General features: G+C 41.5%; 1 protein-coding gene across 3 annotated transcripts in view; it reads left to right on the top strand.

Annotated features, from left to right (window-relative positions):
* Plaat3 (phospholipase A and acyltransferase 3) overlaps nt 1-6,000 on the top strand; it is a 31,650-nt gene that overhangs the window by 23,358 nt on the left and 2,292 nt on the right. The gene's annotated exons all lie outside the window — the stretch shown is intronic.

Here is a 6,000-nt window from a genome sequence, read left to right as displayed (position 1 = left end):
CAGGCAGCCGACAGTCGCCGAGTCGCGCGGGCAGCGGCTGGCGGGTCTGGACCTCTGTGCTGCGTGGCGGAGATTCACTCGTCTAGCGCAGACTGTCCCTCCAAAAATCCTACCGATTCCCGGCCGATCTCTCTTTAGTGGAATTTTGCTAGGAGTTTCTCAGCAGGTCGTATCTAAGCGTATCCATGCGTCTCTCTGACCCCGTTGTTGAGGAGGTACTGAAAGCGCTGCCTCCCCTCTCGCCGCCATGTTCTCTCTATCCCGAGTCTTGCCTGTATTCTTGATGATTGAAGAAAGGACAATTTCTATACATATATTTTATAACTTTTTGTTTTATAAACTCTAAGTCTATATCAGGTTGCTTTTAGAATAGCACTACTCTTTTCTGCTTTTTCTTTTCTTTTTTTAAAAAAATGTTATTGTATTTTTTATACTATTTATTTGATATAGTGCTGAGGATGGACCCCGGTGCCTCATCCTTTCTTGGCAAGTGCTCCACCACTGAGCCACAACCCCATTCCCTCCGCTTCTTTTTAAATCCACTTCAAACATTGCTCAATGTGAAGGAAGCACAGTAGAATTTCCTTTTCAAGAAACGATTTAGACATCACTAAATCTGGATTCAACTCAGAAGAGCTATGTCACATAAACAGCTGTCAGTAATGATAGAATCTCGGTTTGCCCACTTGGGGAAAAAAAAGATAAGATTTCTTAACATTTCTAAAGAGAGACAATTTTCTCTTTGACAAGATTCTGAGTTAAAGACCTGTGATCCACCTCATGTAGCCCTTTCCCCATCAGAATCCCTGTAGCATCAGCCAGGTCTGGGCGGACCCCTCTGCAGTGCACATTATCAATGGCATCTGCAGGCGGTGCTGATTCGTGGACAGATTGTTTTCCCCAAAAGGTCTGCACTATCAGGGCCACTAGATACCGCTTTCTTGTATTTAATCACACTTTTTGACTATGTACAAAGCTGGAGCACAAACAATGAGGATATTGTTTTTTTCCCTGACAACGTGTCTTTTGTATGAATCAGCTGCACTGGCGTTTGCTCTCAGACCATGAGGTTCTGTAAAGAACTGGGGCCATATTGTTCCTCCGGCATCATCTGCAGGTCATTTCTCCCCCCCTGACACAAGAGCTCAGCAAGGAAAGCACTGGACGCAAGTGACGGTATGCAGGCTTCCTGGCAAGGTAACCCCGCAGAACCACAGCTGCCACAAAACCATATCTTAGAAGAAGTGTGAGGGGCTGGGTTGTGGCTCAGTGGTAGACACTTGTCTAGCATGTGTGAGGCACTGGGTTCAAATCTCAGCACTGTATATAAATAAATGAATAAAACAAAGGTCCATGAACAAGAAAGAAAGAAAGAAAGAAAGAAGGAAGGAAGGAAGGAAGGAAGGAAGGAAGGAAGGAAGGAAGGAAGGAAGGAAGGAAAGAAAAAGACCAGCAGTCACACCTCTGGTTGGTAGCTCCATCAGACCCTTCTAACATGAGTTCTGGCTGCTGAGAACCTAGTTTTAGGCACTTTGTGTTGTTGATTTCACTGGTGTTTGCTGATGTGCACACGGCTATGATGGACATGTTTATGGCCCAGATAAGTCTGAGCAGCATGAAACAAACAAACAAAAAAACAAAAAAACTACTGCAGCCCTCAAATCCGTCTCTACATTGGTTATATAGGAATTTTTTTTTAATCCATATTTATATCCATCCATGCATCCATCCATCCATCCATCTGGGTAAGCTCTCTGCTTTGAGTGGCAATAAGACCATTGGCCATGTCATATTGGGGTGCAGGTTTTGTGTACCAGGTGCACATTTTCATCCTTTTTGTTTCTGAGTTTCTTGGTGTGCTGTCTTCATTGAACTTCTTGGCATGAAAGATACAATGTTTTCCATGGCAGCTCGGATTCTGCTTAAGAGACTGGCTTGGTTTTAGGGTGAGTTTTCTTGATCCGTTTGTGACACTCTTTCATGCCTTTGGTGGGAGAGACAACAGTTTTGTTGACTTGGGACGCGGAGCCTTCACTGGGGACAGTTGGTCTATATTGGGACCTTTTGCTGTCCCTTTGCATTGTCTCAGGGGCTGCCCTGGAATTGGACCTTGGATAATGCCAGAAGTAGGGAGCCTGGACTCTCTCACTGTGGCTCATTGATCTGGATCATTTCTATTCAGTTTTCTTGCTTTCCGTGTTGCTGCTGTGCTATACAACACCAAGGGCTGACATGGATGGGAGGACACTATGGCTCAGAGACTGGAAGAAAGTCGGGGAAAGGGCCACCAGATACACTGAACCTCTAGCCAAACTGTAAATGAGGGCAGCAGACCTCTGCCTGGCACTGGTTTCCAAGCTTCAGATCATATCCTAGGCACTCACACGTAGAGGTTCTTGATCTGCATTGAGTCTGAAGCTCTGAGTGCTACTGGGCTCATGTCCTGCTGCCACGGTTCAGTCAGCAGCAGACAGACCGTCCTCCAGTGTCACCTTCACAGTGTTTTGTACACCAAACATATTTGAATGCTGAGGTGAAAGAACAGCTGTACTAAATTCGGTTACTGAATAGACAGACTCCTGAAGTCTGACATGTCAATCACATGTTGAGTGGATGTTTAGGCACTGGAGTTAAACCAGATTGAAGATCAGAGGTCAAAGGTAAATGGGAGTCTGGGCATATAGCTCAGTTGGTAGAGTGCTTGTCTTGCATGCACAAGGCCCTGGATTCAATGCTTAGCACCACACACACAAAATAAAAAGGTAAATGGGAATGTTTTAAACAGAGGAGGAGTCTGAGGTGTGTGTGTGTGTGTGTGTGTGTGTGTGTGTGTATGTGTCCATCCTCTTAAAGCAATGACCCATTACTGGACAAAGCTAAGGTACCAGAGCCGTAATCAATTGCTTCTGTGTCTGCATCAGCACAGCTGTCTGTGTTATGAATTAGCAACAAATGGGCTGGGGATGTAGTTCCATGGTAGAGCACTTGCCAAGCTTGCTAGAGGCCCTGGGTTTGATTTCCGGCATGACAGACATGTCAAAAACTTAGCAACGTTTTCTTGTGGCCCTTTCCTAGGATGCTTAAGTGCTTGTCTTCTGAGATGGGTTGTTTTTGCATTAATTGTGTGATGATTTCATCATCGCTTTTCTTGCCTTTCTAGTATTGTAGACATAATGTTCATGTTTGAAGTTTTACTATGATAAAGTATTGTATCAAATTCCTGGGCCTCTTTATTTCTTTTTTTTTCTGGAAAAGTTTTTAAATTAATTTTTTTTTTTTGTATCACAGATTGAACCTAGGGGCACTCAACCACTGAGCCACATCCCCAGCCCCATTTTGTATTTTATTTAGAGACATCACTGAGTTATATAGTGCCTCAGTGTTGCTGAGGCTGGCTTTGAACTCGAGATTCTCCTGCCTCAGCCTCCAGAGCTGCTGGGATTACAGGTGTGCACCACCATGCCTGGCCCTATTTTTTTAATTCATAATATACATATATATATATATATTTTTTGTTGGTGGGGGCGTGGAGCTCATTGGGGATTGAACTCAGGGGCACTCAACCACCGAGCCACATCCCAGCCCTATTTTGTATTTTATTTAGAGACAGGGTCTCACTGGGTTGCTCAGCACCTTGCTAAATTGCTGAGGCTGGCTTTGAACTCATGATCGTCCTGTCTCAGCTGCCTGAGTCACTGGGATTACAGGAGTGTGCCACAGTGCCCAGCATGAATTATTTAATTTTTAATTTTTTTCTTCCCTGTTTCTTTTTCTGGAATTTGTATTATTCAGATTTTGGGCTGGTTGGATTATTCTCTATATTTTTTAAATCTTTGGCTTCTATTCTGAGAAATTTCTCATCTTTCAACTTTCCTACTGAGTTTGTCGCTTCTATCATATTTTTATTTTCTATGAACTGTTTGTTTTCTCAATTTCTATTATTTTTATAGTACTGTGTACTTATTTATTGAATGCAATATGTCCTCTGTTCTCTATTAATAGTTTTTAAAAAGTGGTTTCTTTTCTAGATATGATTTATTTCTCCAGATGACTTTTTTTTTTGGGTGGGGGGTGAGTACCAGGGATTGAACTCAGGGTTACTTGACCACTGAGCCACATTCTTCAGCCTTATTTTATATTTTATTTAGAGACAGGGTCTCACTGAGTTGCTTAGCTCCTCACCATTGCTGAGACTGGCTTTGAACTTGTGATATTCCTGCCCCTGCTTTCTGAGCCGCTGGGATTACAGTCCTGCACTACTGTGCCCAGCCAGATGACGTTTTAAAATGTTTGTTTTCCTCTCTGTCTTTAATTTTAGATGTGTGGTACTTCCGTTGAACCTTCCTTCTTATGATTAAGGGTGGATGATTGCTACCTAACAGAAGCTCTCAGTGAATGGGGGTGGGAAGTACTTCATTAATTTTGAGTTTCATTGTGATGAATGAGATCCTTGTGGGCTTTTTGAGAGCTTCCAGTATTGCTATCTTTTGCTCTACTACAATTTCTTTATCCACTCATCTCTTAAAGGGAAACCTAGTTTTGCGCCATAGCTTAGCTATTGTGAATTGAGCTTCTATAATCATTGATGTGGCTGTGTCACTATATTATGCCCATTTTAAGTCCTTTGGATATGTACCGAGAAGTGGGATAACTGGAACAAACGGTGGTTCCATTCCTAGTTTTTTGAGGAATCTCCACACTGCTTTTCAGAGTGGTTGCATCAATTTGCAGTCCCACCAACAATGTATAAGTGCACCATTTCCCCTGCTTTCTCACCAACATTTACTGTTATGTATTCTTTTTTTTTTTAAGAGAGAGAGAGAGAGAGAGAGAGAGAATTTTAATATTTATTTTTTAGTTTTCGGCGGACACAACATCTTTGTATGTGGTGCTGAGGATTGAGCCCGGGCTGCACGCACGCCAGGCGAGCGCGCTACCGCTTGAGCCACATCCCCAGCCCCTGTTATGTATTCTTGATAACCGCCATTCTTCTTGGAGTAAAATGAAATCTCAGCGTAGTTTTAATTTGCATTTCTCTAATTGCTAGCAATGTTGAACATTTTTAAATTTATTTGTTGACTGTTCATGTTTCTTCTTTTGAGATATGTCTGTTTACTTCCTTTGCCCATTTATGGATTTTTGGGGTTTTTTTTTTGTGTTAAGTTTTTGAATTCGTTGTATATCCTGGAAATTAACACCTACCTGAGGTGCAGGTGGTAAAGATTGTCTCCTATTCTGTAGGTTCTCTCTCCATGCTCTTGATTGTTTCCTTTGCTGTGAAGAAGCCTTTTATTTCGATGCCATCCCATTTGTTGATTTTTGATTTTACTTCTTGTGCTTTAAGAGTCTTGTTGAGAAGTTGGTTCCTGAGCTCACATCATGGGCTGTTGGACCTACATTTTCCCTAGTATGTGCAGGGTTATTAGTCTAATTCCTAGGCCTTGAGTTTTGTGCAGGGTGAGAGATAGGGGTTAAATTTCATTCTACTACATATGGATTTCCAGTTTTCCCAGCACCATCTGTTGAATATGCTATCTTTTCTCCAATGTGGTTTTTGGAACCTGAGTCTAGTATGAGTTAACTGGATTTATGTGGGTTTGTCTTTAACTTGGGTTGTTCTGGTTAGATCAGAGAAATTTGGCTTAGTGTTTTCATTACAAATTGTAATTGCTATAAAACCACACACAATTTTTGAACTTTTAATTTTGCAATAAGTATTATGGCTAGAATTATTTACTGAAAATTTTAGTAAAATGTGTGAATGTTTGTTTCTTTATATATTAGCCTTACAGGAGTAAATGAATCTGAATAGATTTCTGTTGAAATCTTCCGTGTTAACATTATTGTCGTTTTTGTACTAAGTTTAACCATGAAATAAAAATGATTTTTTATGCATAGATCAGAATTTAAACATAAAGTTTTTTTTTTCCTTAAAAAAAAAAAAAGAAACACAAAGAGCATCTCCATGCCTGACTGGACCAGGTGCTGGTCCAGTGAGGG

This window comes from Marmota marmota, unplaced genomic scaffold (assembly GCF_001458135.2).
Source record: "Marmota marmota marmota unplaced genomic scaffold, marMar, whole genome shotgun sequence".
Classification (NCBI taxonomy): Eukaryota; Metazoa; Chordata; class Mammalia; order Rodentia; family Sciuridae; genus Marmota; species Marmota marmota.
The sequence above is the reverse complement of the archived record's forward strand: the minus strand, read 5'-3'. Positions and strand labels throughout refer to the sequence as shown.